The following is a 19623-nucleotide window of genomic DNA, read 5'->3' as shown; positions in this document are numbered from 1 at the left end:
CTGGTAAAGACAGATGTTTAAGAACATTTGCAGACCAAAATATCAAAGATATAAAAATGTTAAAAGATATTAAAAAATAGACATAAATGTTAAAAAATATTTAAAAATAGACATAAATGTTTGACAATATGGTTAAGTTTTTTTTTAAAATCTGAATCTTTATGTGGGTGGGAGTCCACTGACTGAATAATCTCCTCTTGGGGGAGGCTCGCTCTCACACTTTGAAAACCTTCATATATATTATATTAGTCAGAATAGCTGTGATTATTCATTCTCACCACTAGATGTCACTGTGTGCTCTTAAGTATTTTCATGTAATGGAATTTACTGTACAAGCTGTAATAAATTGCAGTAGGCCCATTAATTGCCGTGGGTTTTTTTTTCAGTGCTGTGATAAAAAAGAAAACATACCACCGACAGTAATGTCTGCTTTGATATGGCTTTAAATAATAATCACGTTTCTTTTTTTTTTTAAATATAAAGATACATTTCTGATTGTTTAAAATATTCCATGCTGTGATGAATTATGCTAAAACAAGAAAGACCGAGACAAAATCACCTGTCATGGCAGGATAATAATATATGATATTATACAGAGACAGGCAGGAGGAAAACAAAACATGACGTCACTTTTCATCAACTCAGCCGCATTGGCTGCTGGGAGTTTGTGACTGTGTCAGACATTTTGGATCTGAAGGGGCTGAGTTAGCCGTCAGTCCTAGCTCTCGGTAAGTACTGGCTTTATCCTTACTGCTCATTTAGAATAAGTGTTTCTCATGTTAGGCGACATGATCGTGGTTCTAAATGGCATCTACTCGAGGTAAAATGTCTAAAAAATATCTAATCTTAGCGGTTTGAACCGGATCTAAACCTGTAAGAATCAGGGAGTGGTGATGCTAGCTGGTTAGCTTGAGCTAGCTTTAGCGTTAGCTTGGTGGACCTTTAAACAGATAAACAGCTTCACTGTCAGAGGTGATAAAACAAGGAATAATCACAGGAAAATCCCTTAAATTAAAGGTTATAGTGACAGGGGGTTAATCTCTCTAGTAGAGAAGAAACATTGGGTTTAGCTTTGCGGAGCTTTTCATTAAACTACCTTTGATTCAGTAATTTAATCAATTTAACGATTGATCGGTGATCGATTCTGAGTACTGTTCGATAATGTACGGGTCTTTAGAGGCATCCATAGGCATCCCACAGTACCATAGTTTTCTTTGTTAGTATGCAGTACGTATTATTAGATTATGTGTCTTTGTATTTGACTGTTAGGTAGATAAAATAAGGAGATTTCTCATCTTTATATTCGTGTCTGTATTGTCTTTAAATAGTTGGATAGAGAAAGAATCAGTAGAAATGTTGTCTCGCACCAATGGCCCTTCAAATAATATTGTTAATACAGTATTACTCGATATTCCAAGTACCTTTATCACACTTCATACATTGACTATGATATAACCTGAGCCTTTGTACACTGTCATTCATTTTTCCCCATGAAGTCGTCTGGTCCCAAATCTCTGAACAACTCTGAACAAAATACCTTTAAGCTGTAGCCATATGTTATACCTAGTTATTTATTTATTTGTTTGTTTGTTTGTTTGTTTGTTTATGTCCTGAGCTTGCAGTTGCCTTGGCTAAATTCCAGAGGGTAAAAAGGGGCGACTTTATAAATAATAATAATAAGAATATCTTGAATTTATATAGTGCCTTTCAAGAAACCCTGGGACGCTTTACAAGAAACAGATGAGACCTGGACAAACTATGTGATGGATAGATGAGTCTAAGGCAGGGGTCATCAGGAACATTCACACAAGGGCCAGATTTAGTCCCAACAGAAACTCTGGGGGCCGATTTTCAAATACACAAAAATTAAATCAATATTTTGGCCTTAATTGAAATATTATTGTAGTATTATTTGTATCTTCTTTCAAAATGCAGGACATTTTTAGGAATTACCAGAGAGATCTATCTCTGTTATCTATAATGCAGCAGACAACCAATTTTCTTGCCTGTTTTATCCCCTTTGTGCCAATTTTATCCATTTTTGCCACTTTTCCTCTATTTTTGCCACATTTGAACCCCTGTTTGTTACATTTTTTCAACATTTTTTCCTTTTTTTAAACCAATTTTTGCCACTTTCAACACATTTTAGCTACTTTTTGCCTCTATAACACATTTTTTGCCATTCTTTAACCCATTTAAACCACTTTTCCTGCATGTTATATCCCCTTTGTGCCACTCTTTTCTCCATTTTGCCACTTTTCTTCTATATTTTCCACTTTTTAACCTCTTTTCATTACTTTTTTGTACATTTTTGTCATTTGTAACCAATTTCAGATACTCGATGCCACTTTTTTCTCTTTTACCAATTTTTTCCACATTTTAACCTCTTTTCACCTCTTTTCACCACTTTTTCTTCCGGTTTTTGTCCCTTTGTGCCACTCCAAAACCCATTTTACCACTTATCACCCATTTTTGCTAATCTCTACCCCCTTTTCACCACTTTATCTGGCCATTTTTGCAGCACTCCTGCCAACCTTAACCCTTTTTGAAATATCTGCTAATTATGACAATAAATTTCAGCAAAAACCGATCGAATGTGAAGTCATTCTAAAGTTCTGTCAATATCAGTTGTTAGTGGGATTGATTTAACAGCTGCAGACATTTAACACCAAGGGATACTCTTAAAACCACATTGTCTTCTTTTCCTTCCTTTCTGAATCTAACGATCTTCTGGAGGCCGGACAGGAAGCTTTTGGGGGCCTGATATGGCCCCCTGACCGCCAGTTGATGATCAGTGTTGTCAGCGGGGGTTTAGTGAAGACTGTAGGCTGTGGTGAACAGGTGGTGCTTGAGATGATTTTTGAAAATGTCCAGAGATGGAGCGCTACGGATGTCTGCAGGAAGAATGTTCCAGAGAGTGGGAGCTGCAGCACTGAAGGCTCTGTCTCCATAGATTCAGAGTTTGGTTTTGGGTGTGGAAAGTAGGCCAGTGTCTGAAGACCATAGGTTGCAGGGTGGTGTGTATGGATGGAGGAGATCAGAAAGGTACTGGGGAGCCAGAGCATGGAGAGATCTGTATGTGAGGAGGAGGATTTTGTAGTTGATGCGGGACTTGATAGGGAGCCAGTGGAGGTGGATGAGGGTTGGAGTGATGTGTTTCCAGGGTCTAGTGCGGATGAGAAGTCTAGCAGCAGAGTTTTGGACAAACTGGAGCCTGTCCAGGGTTTTGCTTGGTACCCCGGACGATTATTGCAGTAGTCTAGACGGGAGGTTATGAGGGAGTGGATGAGGGTTTCTGCCACGGGGTCTGGAAGTGATGGTCGGAGTCTGGAGATGTTCTTGAGATGATAGAAAGCGGATTTGGTGACAGATTTTATGTGGGACTGGAAGGAGAGGGTGGAGTCCAGGATGACGCCCAGGTTTTGGACCTCGGAGGACGGACAGATGGAGGTCCTGTCCACATGAAGCATGAGATCTCCAACCTTCCACAGCAGCGCTTTAGGGGCCACAACCATGAGCTCTGTTCTATTGCTGTTGAGTTTGAGTTGGTTAGAGGTCATCCAGGCTTTGATATTTCTCTGACATGCTCTGGTTTGAGCATTTTAGTCTGTTATATTGTTATGATATTTGGACCATTTCCAGTTGTTTCCATCTCTCTGACATGTTAAATCATGGTAAATCTCTACTGCAATGTCACTATCCCCATAACTCTGAAACAAATCTACCAACGAGCAGGGTTTGGTATTGTTTTGGTTTTTCTACTGGTGCTACATTAACCCTAAACCACGCCTGTCTTGTAAGTGGAAGAAAGCTCCCCATACTCTGTGCAAGGCTTTGACCCTGGAGATGAACAGCAGAAACACAAAGTGTCAAAGAGTAGCATGGTGTTGTTGTTGCTTTAAGATGTTCTCACATGTCAGAGGATTGGTGTTCATTTTATGTTTACCTAAAGTAAACCATCTATTCTGTAAGAAGTACAGATCTGAATGCTGAAGGGCATTAAGGGACAGTTTTCTGAGCAGACAGAGAAGAGACTGTTTAAATCTTTGGCTCAGACATTTAGTGAGTGGTATCTACTACCTAAATAAAGTACCTACATCTGCCTCATAGAGGTGTTCTGTAGGTGTTTGGCACTATATCAGTGTCAGTTTTTGGTACTCATCCTACCTACGAGTACAAATGAAGTGACCTGAACCTGATCTTACATCTGAAATGTCTGCTAGAGCCTGAGTTGTATGAGCAAAGGGAGGCATGATTTTTTAGGGGTGCACCAATACCACTTTTTCCCAGACCAAGTATGAGCAGAAGTCCTTACATTTGGATCCTCACTGATACCAGGTACAAGTACGAGTACTAACAGAACAAAAACATCTTTAAATTACTTTGAATTTCATCAGAGGTTTCTCATCCCTTCTCTTGACAGTTTATCATTGCATAGTTTTCATTCTGTACTTCTGCCATCCTCATTTATGTTCTCATATCACCAGACTGCACACATGGCTCTAACTTTGGCTACATACTCTCATAATGAGGGGCTAACATCATGCTTTAACATGATAAGTGGGACTGGGCAATTCATCGCAAATTAGATTAAATCACAATATGACCTGTTGCAATTTTCAAATTGCAGAAGTTGCATGATTCTTTTACTTGAAATGTGTGAAAATACCAGTTTAATACAATTTTTTGCAGCGGTAGAGATTTTATGCCCGTTATGCAAACATTCAAGTGTCAGTTTTTTTTATAATGGTTTACAAAAATCCTCCTTTTTGTGTTTTATATATGTTTTTCTTAATCAAAATCAATGACATAAAAATGATAACATCCTTAAACAAAGCAAATGACATGATATTTGAGCAAAAGTAGTTAGCTCTTTCTATCTAAAACTGATGAAGCCTAGCGTTACTTCATGAAAGTCATACCCCAACTGTGATCAGCTGGTAGCCAGCCTCACCTCCTCCACCCCAGCCACCTCCTTTATAGCTTAAAGCTTGTTTCACCCCATATTCAGATTCATGCTAAAAGGATTAATTGCTTCGGAAATAATTTTATTTATTTCAATACACATGGTCTTATTTATGGATTTTTTTATTGCTTGAATTTGTACACAAGATTAACCCAAGAGTAATCGCATATTAAATCACAATGTTTGGGGAAAAAAAATCACAATTTTCTGCATAAAAATATAAATTGCTGCAAATCATTCTGCCCTAATACCTGGTACAGTACTTGCAGTGTTTAATGAGTATAAAGGCTTGGTATGGACACAGATACCTGATACTGGTATTGGTATCTGTGCATCCATACTTTTTAAAAGTAAATCAAATGTATTGCATATTTTAACACATGAATATTGTTAAAAAGTCATTTAAAGGGCCACTTCTTTGTTGGATTTCAGGAGCAGGGTGTGAGCAAGAACTGGGCGATTAATCAAGTTTCTGTTTCAATTTCGGCTGCATGGCCATGAAATTAGGGATGCACGATATTATCGGCAGATATTAGAAATTTTGCCGATATTTACATCCGATATTTTGGCCGTGCATATCAGCATATACAGTGCTTAACAAATTTATTAGACCACCCTAACCCCAACCAAAGTAAAGTTTATACCACAGCTGCCCTAAATGAACAGCATTGGTAATTACCAAAATCATTTTTTATGTTTCTGCAATGGTTAATACACCAATATGTAGAAGCTCTTTAACCCATATAATATTTTTAATGCTAAAATAGAATTATAATGTTATCCATGAATTTTCAAATGTACTGATTTAGCAAAAACCTGAAAAATAGTAAAGCACATTAATATTCCTTGATTAATGTGTCAAATTATAGTTATGCACTGTCATTCCTGAACAGAAAAATGAGTTTTAGTGGTTGAATGTTATGCTTGATTCATTTCTGACTTCTCAGAGAAGCCCAGTGAGCCGGCTCAAATTTGGGAGAATTCAGTTTGAAATTCCTCATTCCTGTTCAAAATGGTAAAACATGGAGAGCTGACTGAAAATGAAAGAGCCCGCATTAAAGCACTTCATGATGCTGGATGGACTCTGAGACAAATATGACAGGTGGTCTAATACATTTGTTAAGCACTGTATAAACTGTAAAATTTGTCCATATATACTAATAAATCAGTGGAGTTTTAGGCTGGAGCAACAGACCTATGTAAGTTGAGATCTTTTTCTTTATTCGTTCTTATTCTTTAAACTTTAAAGTGTGTTTTAAGAAAAAAGGTTTTTCTTTTTTCATCCTCAAACCTAAAATTGTGTTCAAAGGACAGAATTTTTAGTCATTTAAAACATATCTAAATATCAGTATCGATACCGGTTTCAGCTAAAATGAATCTGTAAGTATCGGATATCAGCAAAAATCCACTATTGTGCACCCCTACATGAAATGTGATAAATTAGATTTGACAGTTGCTAAAAGCCTAGCTGATTATTTTTGTAAATGATAACATATTTCCTGATGTTACAGATTTTTACTTAATATTTTATTGATTGCTTGTTTTTCAGTGTTCAGGAAAGGGATGCAGGATGCATCAACTTAGCATCAGCCTATAATGGCCCTGATGACAGACTTTGGGGGTCATCAGGTCCACCGATCTGCTGACTCAGACGAGGTTTTTACAGAGCAAAGAAAGACACTTGTTGGACTAAAAATTTTCACAGTCAAGCTTCAGAGAAATCCAAAAGACACCATGAAAAAACCCTCAGCATTGATGTTCTCAATCAGCTAAATTAGTATCGTCTCTGATTTTTACAGTCAGAGCATCTTTAGTTCTGAATGTTTAGTTGTTAGCAGTGTTAAGATTGATGAATGTGCTGGATGTTGTAAGAAATCTTGTTTAAAAATCAGGACTCCAAGATCAATCAGAATAATCCTGATTATGATCAGTGCATCAGCCCCAATGGCATCTGTTTTATGATCTTATGGCCTGTGGAGAGAAGCTGTTTCATAACCTGCCCGTCCCAGCTTTAATGGAGCGATATCTCCCATCAGAGAGCAGGAGATCAACCCGCCCATGTGCAGGGTGGAAGGAGTCAGTAACCATGCAGAGATCTCTCTGTCTGCATCATTCACGGAAAAGTAAAGCTGTCACCTCTAATTCTCTGAAACAGAAATACTTTTTATTATTTATTCGATCCTGATAAATTTAGAGGGGGAAATTGTTCCTTTTTCATAACAAAAGTAAATTAAGCCAGGTCATGTACATTTGTACATGTGGGTAGATTTATTTTACAGTAAACAAGTCTACCTCCTTTTCCACGGCACAAAAGAAGACGCAATAGATGAGCAGAAAAAATATGTGAGATTAAAACGATAAAAACCCCTGAGTAATAAAAGTGAAGACGTAAAAGACAAAGGGACTTAAACTAAATAGGAATAATATATGCCGTCAGTCACACTGATGAAATGTGCCACCAATAAAAACAGGATAAAAAAATGATCCATAACAGTTAATAAATAATCTCACAATAAGGCTAGTTATTGTTTTATGGTTCTAAGTTATGAGGAAATGTACTGAAGACTTCCTTTTGTGTTTAAAGCAGGTCAAGCTGTGCAGAATCCTTAATACGCTGCTACAATGATGTTGCATCAAATTTCAAGCTTTGTTTTTGACTGAAGCTATTTTGGAGCGGAGCATACAAGCACGCCACATTTTCCACATCAGCCTCCTTAGCTGGGACACAGACTTTTCACTACTTTGCATCTGGTTGCACATCAGTATAAGAATTTTGTCAGACATTTTCAGACATCTGGTGGCGTGGAAACAGCCCTGCAGCAGCTGGTTCCAGTGCACTGATGGATGAATGCCGACAGCGTCAGTGACACTTCCCTCCTGCGTGTCCCAGTCTGGCCCCACCCTGCTCTCTGGCAGCCTCTCCTTTGTGTCTGGGAGTGATGTGGATGGTGTGTTGTTTGGATGATGTTTGTGCCGGAAATGGGGGGAGATGAGGTGATCTGTTGATGTCGAACTTCATCAGGTTCACAGGAAATGCCTCTCTGGGGAGATGGCACTGCGATCGGACACTGCTGTCGGCTTTTTTCCATTTCCTGTGTCGGTAAAGTATGGTTAAAAAAACAGCAGGCACCACACCCTCTCTCTGACAGTCTTTTTTCCAAGCTTATATTAGGAATACTGTTTGCTCACAAAATCTAGCTTTAGTAGAACTTGTTCATATGGATGTGAACTTTTTAAAGTATTTGGGCTTAAACTCAAACCTATGCATGCAGCATAACAGTGGAAAATGGTTGAGTTTTTCGATCCTAATGAGGCTGTTTGTGCAGTTCAACTTGCCCGCTATGCTGGCTGCACACTAAACAATTTAGAAATCTTAATTAATCTAAAAACATGTGAGACCACATACATAAGGACAGTTTCTTCTCATTTTTAACATGATTATCCTCCGAAACATGCTAGGCCAGTGATACTAAAGGTGTGGTTCTTTTGTGATGATTTGTGGCTCTTAAACGTCTTAATTTGAAAAATTATTCCCACAGAAAACCTTAGAAAAGGAAAAATAAGACCTCAGAAATTAATCACATCAATCAGTTTGTTTCCCATACTTATACAAAACGCATTTATTGTCAAACCAAGTTGTCCCATTTATCCAATTTCTGCAACATTTATCCCATTTTTGCCCTTTTTCACCATTTTTTTGCCTTTTTTCACCCATTTAAGCTACCTTTTGCCATAAAGTACCCCTTGTTTCCTCTTTTTTTGCCCTATTTTGCCACTCTTGACTTCTTTTTGCCCATTTTAGTCACATTTCTTTCATTTTTTGCCATGTTTTTTCTACTTTTTAACCATTTTTGCTCATTTTCACTTCTGTATTTTTGCCACTTTTTTCCCCATTCAAGCTACCTTTGGCTATTAAATACCACTTGCTTCCTCTTTTTTTTTGCCAAATCTTGCCACGCTTGACTGCTTTTTGCCCATTTATGTCATTTTTCTCTAATTTTTCCCACGTTTTTGCCACTTTGAACTGTTTTTGCCCCTTTTAACAATTTTTTTTGCCACTTTTGGCCCATTTAAGCTACCTTTTACCATTAAATACCACTTGTTTCCTTTTTTTGCCCTATTTTGCCACTCTTGACTGCTTTCTGCCCATTTATGTCACTTTTCTCTCATTTTTTTGCTACATTTTTACCATTTTTTCACAATTTTTGCCCCTTTTCACAATTTTTTGCCACTTTTTGCCCATTTAAGCTACCTTTTGCCAATAAATACCACTTGTTTCTTCTTTTTTGGCCCTATTTTGCCACTCTTGACTGCTTTTTGCCCATTTATGTCACTTTTCTCTCATTTTTTTGCCACTTTTGGACCATTTTTGCCACCTTTAACTTATTTTTATTGCTACTTCATGCTGTTTTTGCCACTTTGCACCACTTAGTGGCTCTTTCAAAGGCATTTTCCAACAACTGGGCTCTTCAGTTAAGCAGGGTTGAGTAACACTGTGCTAGACCATTCAAACATGACAGAAGAAGAAAACCATTCAGAAAGTATGATGGACATCATCAGCTGCTGTTCTGCTCCATTGTGGTATGTTGTTGCCATAGTTCCACATGTTGGTCCTTTGAATATTTTTGCTTTGCTCGGGCATTGTTTACTACGGGTATTCCTACAGGACAGCTAAGACTAGACAGATCTGGAATCATCAGAAGCAGTAATATATTCACATTTTATTTTAGAATGCAGTTCTTTAAAAGAAGTGAAGTACTGATGATTCTGACAGCCTTACAGTAACGGCAGGGAGGAAAAGTGACTGAGTGATAATGCTGTTCTCTGAAGGAGAATGTGGTCATGTGCAGCTGAGGCCTCTGCTGGTGAAGATTAATGAAGCTCCGTGAGATGGCCCAGGTTTTCACAGCTCCGAGGCAAATAAACCTGTCGATACAAGGTCCACTGAGTCGCTCCTTTAAACACAGAGCTGCCTTTCATAACGCACTCCTCTGCTCTCTGGGAATTCATGTCAGCTTCTAGGGTGGATACGCTATGATGGCTGCCATATTATACAACCTTTGGACCCTCGGCTAGGTGGAGTCATAGATCAGTAGTCTATAAAAACACAGTTCCTGATCCATATCATCAAAACAGCATCAAATAAAAGTGGGTTGGTTTATTTGACAAGAGAAGTGTTTACATCAGGCATGTTTGAAAGATTTTAGTGCTGCAGCAAAACTTAGCCAGTGATTTTAATGTTAGTAGAGGATCTAGGCTGTGGTTTCATGGTTTTTTAAACTTTTTTTTTAGAACAAATAGTATCATAAAAGCAGTCTCCAAATCTTAACGGCCAATATCATCAAAAAGAGCCAGAGCTTTAAAAAACTGCATCTTTTTCTCAACAAAAGTGTCCAGAAAGGAAGGAGTTAGTCAGAGATTACCAAGAAGAACCAAAACGCTGCTGTTTTCAACAGTTTGCAGGTTTTTGCTTACAGCCTCTCAAACTGTAAAATCTGAAGCACAGCACACACTTTTAAAACCCTTTTTTCATCTAGAACAGTCCGCCTCACACATCACTGTAATCAGTGTACCAGTATGAAATTCCTTAAACTTTAGAGTGTGTTGTAAAGACTGAATCGATATCCATCAGTTTTTACCTGATTGAATTTCTGGTGCTATGACAGCCTTCATCTCTGCTGAGATCCACGTGCACTCTGGATAAAAAACATGACTTACAATATTAAAGCTAATGCAAATAAAACTGCTGTCTTTTAGTCTTTGCATTCCTGTTGGAGTCTTGATCCTCTTCTCTTTTGGCCCTTCAGGAAAAGGTGACCTATTGACAGATGTTTGACTGAAGAGCTCTGTTCTCATCTGGTTACCATGAAGCAGAAGCAGATTTCAGGTTTATTTGTCATGGAGTGTGTGCTGAGTGTTATTGTGAGTGTTTTTGGGACAAAATGTTCCTTTTTACTGTGACCTTTAACCTGATAGAACATTGGAAATGATTGATTTTGGATGTTATAAACTGGCTCACCATGCAGCTGTTGGTGTGCAGTGCTGAGGTGAGATTCTAGGGTGTTGCTCTGCGTGTTAATCAGTGATTTATTGTCATTTTTCGTCACATGAGATAGATTTTGACTCGTCATCGTTGGTGGCATGCGATCCTCCTTTTGAGCCTATAAATAGTGTAACAGAGCCGGGTCCATTGTGCCTCATTAAAGCTGATCCTTTGTGTCTGATGAGTGCAGAGGAGCAGAGTCTCGATGAGGACGGCTCCCTCCCCCACCCGACCTGCTCCTCCAGTCTCCTGCCGTGGGTGGGGCTGCCTCTCAATGTGCGCTGCTGATGTTCTGATGGAGCAGAGGGAAGGTCATCAGCCTCCTGTGCTGAGCTCACGCCGCCCCCCCGTCCACCATCCTCCTCTCCTCTCTCATCGGCTCCATCTCTCACTTTCCTTTTTCATTTTAAGAGGCATCACTTTGGATTAGCTCAGCAGTTTTATGATGCACTGTGCTGGCGTGTAGCGCTATAGCTGGAGGAGGAGTCATTATCTCATCGGCGGTTCTTCCTGCCAAACTATGATGCTGATCGGCTACTGAAACCCAGGTTAGTTGCTGCTCCAGCATGCTAGAACAGATACAGCTCTTAGGATGAATGGGTTAACCCTTCAGCAGACTTATTGGGTTTAAATGGAAAGTCATTGAGATTATTTTGGCGTTTGTTGGTACAGTTGTTTTTTTAATCTGGAAAAGAAGAGCAATGCTGTCTTTGACTTTTTGCATGCACATAATTGTTTTTGATTGCATCTGATGGTAAAGCCTTGTTTAATAAAATGCTTCATCTGCTGCCATAAGCTCTGACATGCAGGAGCATCTGATAGTGCAGCATGCTTTATCAATGCTGCATGTATCTTAAATGATGGATCAAGTAGCTGTGTGCTAGTGCATTTGTCAGAAATGGTTTCCTCTACCTGAGTAGGTCTCCCGCTTGATTCAAGACGTTAATATTCCTCCCAACAGGCCAAATTTATATGAACAGACTCTGTGATATTTTAGCATTTTATTCCTGCATCTGTTTATTAAAACATTTTGTGAAAACAGAAGGCAAGAGAGTTTTTGGTGCAAATGAGAATTCTTTTTGTCATTCGTTAGGGTTGTAATGATACCAGAATTTTAAACTTCAGCATGATTTTCATTAAAATCAAACTATACCAATGCCTGTTTGCAGACCATTGCAGCAAAAACAGAGCCTTCGGCACCTGATGTTAGGGATTTTGTTCCCCAAATAGCAGGCAAACTCCTGCACACTGTCTAAATTGCACAAATGCATTTGGAAATCATCAAAACATTTTCTTCATTTTTTGTGCAATTCAGATTCTCTTTTGCTGGTAGCAGCTTTAAAAGATCTGAACTCTTTATGAAGCTGGGGGTACTTTTCAATGCCAACATAAAGGAGATTGTTTTATTTTAAATGCTGCAGTAAAAGTGCTGATTCTGACAAGCTTATATGCACATCAGGCGTCTTTTATTAAAGATATATTTTTGTACTTTTTTATAGCTACATGTATTTAGAGAGGAAAACAGTGGAGAGTGGGGGGAGACGTGCAGGAAAGGAGCCACCGGCCGGGACGGGACCTAACTGCTCGGCCAAGTGTGCCCCAATCTGGCATCTCTTTGAAGGGAGAACTTTATTTTTGTGATCAATAAGGAGGAAGATTTTACTGTTCAGTTGTTTCTTTAACACTAGAACTGCCAATGGGTCAAATTTACCCAAGGCTGTTCTTTAATTGTATCTTACTCGATGTGGATACAGTTTTAAAGACTATCAGTCTTTGACTTTTCCTAAAAGTTTGTTAAATAGCACCTGGTGTCATAAAATAAATCTTTGCCTAAACTGATTTTTTTTAATGGACACTTCTATCTAGAACCACCATGCAGGTCACATTTACCCCATATGAAAGCCTTGATTTGTCCCACCATCTCTCTGATGCCTAATCAGAGGTCAATAGATCAACCTTCAGCATGGATACAACAGGGAAAAAAGACATTAACCATGGATAAATGTCTAAAGGTAATCTTAGTGCTTTTAATGAAGAAGAATACGGTGATGAGGAAGTTTCAGGATTAGCAGACAGTCCAAAGACAATTTTAAATGTGACGGATCATCTTCCAGCATTGATCTAGTTTTCTATCTGTGGTTAATCAGCTGTTTAATGCCAGTGGTTAACTAACAGTCCTCGATCAGTGCTATTTATGAAAATCAAGGCACTTTAATGACAGGTAAGTTTGACCCGTTGGCTATTTTAGGTATGTAGAGATCCACATTGGTTCTAGTGTTAAGCCAGGGGTGTCAAACTCCATCACAGCAGGGGCGGATTCTGGATTCAGGTCTAACCTGAGGACCTAACAGGGTCCCCTTTTTAACCATAAACTGTCAACCTCATTTCATCAATAAGAAAATCTGAAAAAAGCTTTGCACCGATGATAAATGATTTTGACATTTAAAAAGTCCAAAAAAGATAAGTTTAAAGGCTCACAATCTGAGAAAAGTGAATGTATTAGTTGAAAAAGTTCCAAACATGAAATTGAAATTGAAAAATCATGTTTTTCAAAGGTAAATATATTAGAAAGAAAGTCAAAATCATGAGTTTAAATGTCAAAATATGAAATAGTATTTCTAATCATGAAATTAAAAGTCAAAATATGATTCAAAACATTAAATTGTCAGTCTTAAAGGTCAAACTGTGGGATTATAAAGTCAAAGGTTGGAGTTGAAAATATAAGCTAAAACATAAAATTTTTGGTTAAAAAGGTCAAAATATGACTTAGAATTTAAAATTTGAAATCCTAAAGCTCAAAATATTATATGAAAAGTCAATACTATGAGTTGAAATGCCCAAAGTACGAAATAAAAAGTCAAAATCCTAAGTTTGAGTCCTAATCGTGAGATGCAAAATTGAAATATGAAATTAAAACACAAACTAACTTCTTTTTCCACATTCCTAACTTCTTATTTAAGTATTTATACTCGTTACTTTTTTAGATTTTATGACTTAACAAGGAAATCTTGAATCATCAAGGATAGATCCACAGAAGTCTTCAGAACTCATATTTTAGAGCCAGTTATAACAGAACTAAGATATAATCTTTTGGGCCGGATTTAACTGTTCCACGGGCCGGATTTGGCCCCCGGGCTTCTAGTTTGACACCCCTGCTTTAAGCACTCTTTCACTAGGTAAGCTGTACTGTGCCCAAGCTCAGCAGCATGGTTCTTTGTGGTTATTTTCTCCATAGCTGCTTTGATTATATTCAAGTCAGACTTTGTAGGATCTACCTGAGAGTGTGAAATAATGGTTTATGCTCCTGTGAGGAGACTGTGAGATAGCAGCATCTTTTTAAGAAGAACATGGTTTATAAATCTGGATATATTACAGTCATTTAAACACTTCAGTAAAGATACGTGTAGAAAGAAGTACATATGGTTTAAAAGCTTGAATAAGTATAGAGGAGGTGGGATTCAGACTGCTCCTACATGCCAACAGCATAGGTATGCAGTAGAATGAGAGCAATAGTAAATCTAACTGTTCTTCTCAGTCATTTTAAACAACAGTGGAGTGTTAGAAAGCCACAAAGTGAGTAAATTTACTGACTTTCATGTGGTCTGTATTTCTCCATTGTGCTGACTCTGCGAGGTTGTGCATCTTGTGAGCTGTGTGTATCATATTACAGTATCATCCAAACTCAGGCCCTGTTGGGTTTGGAGCGATGAGAGGCCAGCGAGGGGCCGAGGATGAATGTGCTTTAGCATGGCACAGGGCCTTTTGTTATCTGCAGTAAGTCTGTCAGAGATTTTTTTGTCCTGTTCAAGCAGAAGCACAGATGCAGCACTGATTAGCAATGAATGATTTTAGATTTCTGCAGGTATCCAACATGCCAGTATTTACATATCAATTTTAGCCAGTGGTGTTATCTGTATAAAGATAGATCAGACCGAAAACTTCAGTCCTTAAAACACAATTCAATGTTTAAATTATGTTAGGAAAGATTTCAGCTGACAGAGGTCTGTTGGTTCTGCCTGAAACTCCACAGACTTATTCGTACATATTAGGGCTGGGCAATTATGGCAAAAATCAATCACGATTAATCAAACTTTATAACCTCAATTACAATAAATGAACGATTATTCCACCCCCAACCGCTGACATTGTTTAATTTTAAAACAAACAACTAAAAGGAACAGGCACAGATGATCAGTTTATGGTTATTTATTGAAACATTTGAAATCAAAACGCATCAGCTGAAATAGATTTTTTTTTGTCTGAAGTCCATTTTTTCCAAGTAAAGAGTAAAAATTTGAAATATTTGACACAGCAAGTTTATTTGTTTATTTCATTCAATAAAACAAAAAACCAATCTGAAAATCCATATTATGGCACCCTGGCCCCTAACACAATTTACCTTTTCTTCATACTTTCTCATCATACTAGCTTTAATATTTCTTTTCAACATAATTATTGACATAGACTCTTTAGTTTCTCTGTCGAGATTATTCCATAAACTGATTCCTTTCACAGAAACACAACAGTCCATCAATTTGGTTCTAAATCTTGTTTTTTTTTTAAAGATCTCTGTTCCCTTTAAATTGTAACGACTTTCTCTTTTTTCAAATCTTTGCTGAATGTTGGATGGCAATAATTTCTTATGAGCTTTGTACGTAATTTGCAGGATACTGTAATCAACCAGTTCATGAAATTTGAACAGTTTTAACTGAATAAATAATGTTTATTTACGTCACTTAGAGGCTCTAAATGTTGGTTTTCGATTGATTGCCCAGCTCTAGTACATCTGGTCAACATGTCAGTTCTAACTTGTTTTTAGATACTTGTAGTTTACTCTGTGAGCTGACTTTGTTAGCATTCAAATAAATAATAATATTTAGCTTTTAATGTCCAATAATTGCTAGTACTGATAGTTATCATAGATTGGCATCATTGTGAGGTTCTGCACAATGTCTAAATTATACAAAAACAGTGGGAATATTTTCATTCTGTAACATTGCATGTGCTTTTATACAGTGTAGACTGTGTCCAGAAGTGTACCAGCAGTTTTTAAAGGTCCAATACCTCCACTATACACCTAGCCGATGAAGTATTTGTCGATTTCTTTTAAAACTTTGGTGCTTTTCCAGTGTTTCCCATGGAGTAAAGTGAGGACAGCATTGGCAGCAAGAAGATAAATATTTTTAAACGTAAGAAGCTTAAATTTTAACACAGGACATCTTAGCTCAGTCAGTGGCATTATTGGAAGGAGGATCCAGCTGACTTTTCTCTTCATTCTCTCTCGCTACCTCTAACAAGTGCTCAGAAGTGGACATATCATCATCTCTAAAGAGTTCTGCAATAATTCTTCAACAGCTGTGGATTTATCTGCTGAATCTCCTATAGGCTGCAGCAGAAAGAGAAGTCTTGTTTTAGGTCCTGGTAGATCAGTCTGAACTCCCTCCATCGTGTTTCTTTGGGGCTACGATTTGTTTTCCTGCATGTGCACATGGGTGGTTTAAAATACAGAAAGAGAATGTTAAAGATTAATTTTTAAAGAAAAACAACAAGCCTGTTGGACTTTATCTCAGCTCCTTAAAGACTTGGAAAATATTAACTCAAGCTGTCAGAAGAAAGTCCTCCTTACAGGTGTTTTCTGTTTTATCAGGGTTGTTTGTCTCCTCGCTGACATTAAAAGAAAATCTCTCTGTTAGTTTCTGCTTTTGAGGCTGTTTTATCCTCATGGGTGTGAAAATGCTGATCCTCAAAGTAACTGTACAGGCTAATAAGTCGTCTGTTGTGAATATGATTGATCTTTCAAAGACATTCTTTCATATCGGATCAGGTAGGAGCTCTGGCGCCCAGTGTTTTCAGGAGGAAATGGGCTGAATGCTCCTATTGAAGAACAACTTCCTCCTCAGCTGTCTGAGTTGTCTTTGTGTGAAGTTGGGCAATGGAGACCAAAATCATGTCTTGATTTTCTCTAACAAGTCTTTAACATGTGGGACCCACCAACAACGGCTTCATGACCCACTTTCAGGTCCTGACGCACCAGTAGAGAAGGGCCCTGAGATCTACCGAGTCATTTTAGGTCAGCATCATTATGAGATATACTGGGGCACAAATTTCAGTGCAGTTTACAGAATTTGCTCACAATTCTTTCCCCAGAAATGTGGGAAGATCCTGTTCAGATTTTTTACTAAATTGACAAGGATTTTTTTTAGGGCCCTTGTACATTTGCATGGGGTGTTCTGGTAATAGTTCATTAGACATTGCACTCACTAATGGCCAGTTAAAGTCAGATGAAATGTTTTTATTTAACCAGGTCTGAACATGTAGTCACAATTTTATTGGAGTGGCATTATGGGCTTCTGCAAGTTTCAAATCACAGGAGATGCACTGTCTCTTTAAGGGCGCATTCACACCAGAGCTGTTTGGTCTGCTTTAAACGAACTCTGGTCCATTTTCCCGGATAGTCCAGTTCGTTTGGAGTGGTGTGAAAGCTCACACGATCTCTGGTGCGGACCAAACAAGCGGACTCTGGTCTGCTTGAAAACAGGGGGTCTCGATCCGCGTCCAAATGAACCCTGGTGCAGTTCGTTTGAGGCGTGAAAGCAAAACAGAGCAACTTGTGAACCAAAGACAGGAAGTGGCATAAAGCGTAATGATATACGGATTTGTTTGTGATTTAATACACTCAAATACATGTCGGTACCCCGTTTGGCATCTGTGTAGCCATGGCAACACGTCGTAGTCCGTGCTTATTTATTCGTCTCGTGTAAAGAACGACATGTTGGACAGCTCATCGTCTTGCTGGCTGCTCCTCATGCCCCAGTGCAAAAGCAGAAACCCCAAGACAGCATAAATTCTGTTTTTTTTCATTGTTTATGTGAAAGGAGCTGGATTTCCCCGTTAAGTCTTCTTCTACGCCGGCTTTTCTTCTTGGTCGCCATTTGTGACGACAGCGCCCCTAGCGGGCAGAAAACAACCTAAGGTGCAAAACGTGCCAAAGATCCTTCTTAAGTTTTGTTTTAAAGGGGACAGATTTTACCCTTTTAAGACCCATTTATATGAGTCTCAGAGGTCCCTAAAACATGCCTGTGAAGTCAAAACCCCTCTGTTTCAGCCCTGCTCAGAACCAGCTGTTTCTGTGTCTGTGGCTTTAAATGTTACTGAGTTGTCGGATTCTGCCCCTCTCAGGAAATGGATGTGGCGTAATAGATGTGGCTCTCCTGATCCTCCTGTCAGCTGGCTACTGAGAGGAATATCAGGAGAGGAGGGCAGAACTTTCTTCCAAGTTGGGAGGGCCAACTGAAACTGTGGGCGGGGCTAACTCCCCACATGACATCGCATCTGAGAATGGCTTGTTTCAACACACATTTTCTGAAAGGTGGAGATGGGGGGATGTTTCTGATTCTTGGGGGTACTGTGGACTGACCAGGGGCGCAGATTTTTGTTAGAAAAGCCTGAAAAAGTGATTTTTTTTTTTCATAATATGTTCCCTTTAAGTTAAAAGTTTTGCAGCAGAGAAGTTCCAGTGCATATCTCATACATCAGTGTAAGAATAAATCAGCTTTTTTGTATAGAATTAGCGAAAAAAACATGCTAATCAATCCAGCTTATTTTCTTTTAATAATCAGTTATGTTTTTTAATTGTTTTAGTCAAGTAGAGAGTAAATAAGGAAGTAAAAATGATCACTCTTTAATACCACAAATCATATCAAAATCACACTATAGGTGAAAATAATCGCAATTCAACATTTTTACAAAACTCTTCAGCCCAGTTTTTGGAACAGCATGACTGTTTTGATATCAACAGCATTGCATTGTACTATAGTGTAGTATATTTAATAAATTGGGTCTCTATCGCCCAGCCCTACTTTATGAAGTCAAACCTTAGTAATCCTCGTCCTGACTTCCCTCAGCTCTAAGCTCATAAAGCCTTTTACTGTACGTGCTCCATAACTCCACAGAACAGCTCTTTGCTTATGCAAATACATGATTTGTCTGAGGCTTAAGGTAGACTTTTATGTAAAGCAGAGTCTGTTTGCTGGCAGGAACTATTCCCTCCACTTCTCCTTGCTTTGTTGAGTTTTCCTTTTCATGTAAAGTTCCCTTAAAAACATGTTAACTCTTGCCTGCTGAATAATTGCACACTTAGCACATTTTCCTGCTCTGCATGCTGGCACGGCTGACTGTACGCCCGCTGCTCATTTTGTTTTTGGCACACTAAAAATGTGCATACAAAACTACCGGGACCGGTTTTACACTCAGGAAGTCTCACAGATCAGAAGCTTATTCGCGGTTAATGACTGGCCTGAAATTTGGTCCCTTTAATTTGAATCTACAGCAAGGATCAAACACCAGGTCACACATTTTAAGATTATGTAGGATTATTTTCACAGCTCCAGAAACAAAGTGGTTTCTATGGACTTCTTAAAGGCTTTATTTTATGGGTGATGAAATTGCTTAATGATCTTATTATTCAACTTCTCTCTGAAGAAGTGTGCCATCTCTCTGAACCTTCTTTTTAACCGCTCTTCTTTACAATGAAAACGAGCAGACAATCACATTTAATGTACTCAGTTAAAGGTAAATTGTTCCCTCTCTCTTTAAAACACAGTACCCTGGGGTT

General features: G+C 38.4%; 1 protein-coding gene across 4 annotated transcripts in view; it reads left to right on the top strand.

The window, feature by feature from the left end:
- Positions 1-655: 655 nt before the first annotated feature.
- Positions 656-19623, top strand: part of klc1b (kinesin light chain 1b) — a 72185-nt gene continuing 53217 nt past the window's right edge. For 2 of the 4 annotated variants that reach the window (XM_041789231.1, XM_041789234.1), the window contains exon 1: positions 11417-11557. The gene's annotated coding sequence lies outside the window, so the exon portion shown is untranslated. Of the gene's footprint in view, positions 729-11416; positions 11558-19623 lie in introns of those variants that run through there. The other 2 variants (XM_041789232.1, XM_041789233.1) reach the window with 2 other exon arrangements.

The sequence above is a fragment of the Cheilinus undulatus genome, linkage group 6 (assembly GCF_018320785.1).
Source record: "Cheilinus undulatus linkage group 6, ASM1832078v1, whole genome shotgun sequence".
Classification (NCBI taxonomy): domain Eukaryota; kingdom Metazoa; phylum Chordata; class Actinopteri; order Labriformes; family Labridae; genus Cheilinus; species Cheilinus undulatus.
The sequence above is the reverse complement of the archived record's forward strand: the minus strand, read 5'-3'. Positions and strand labels throughout refer to the sequence as shown.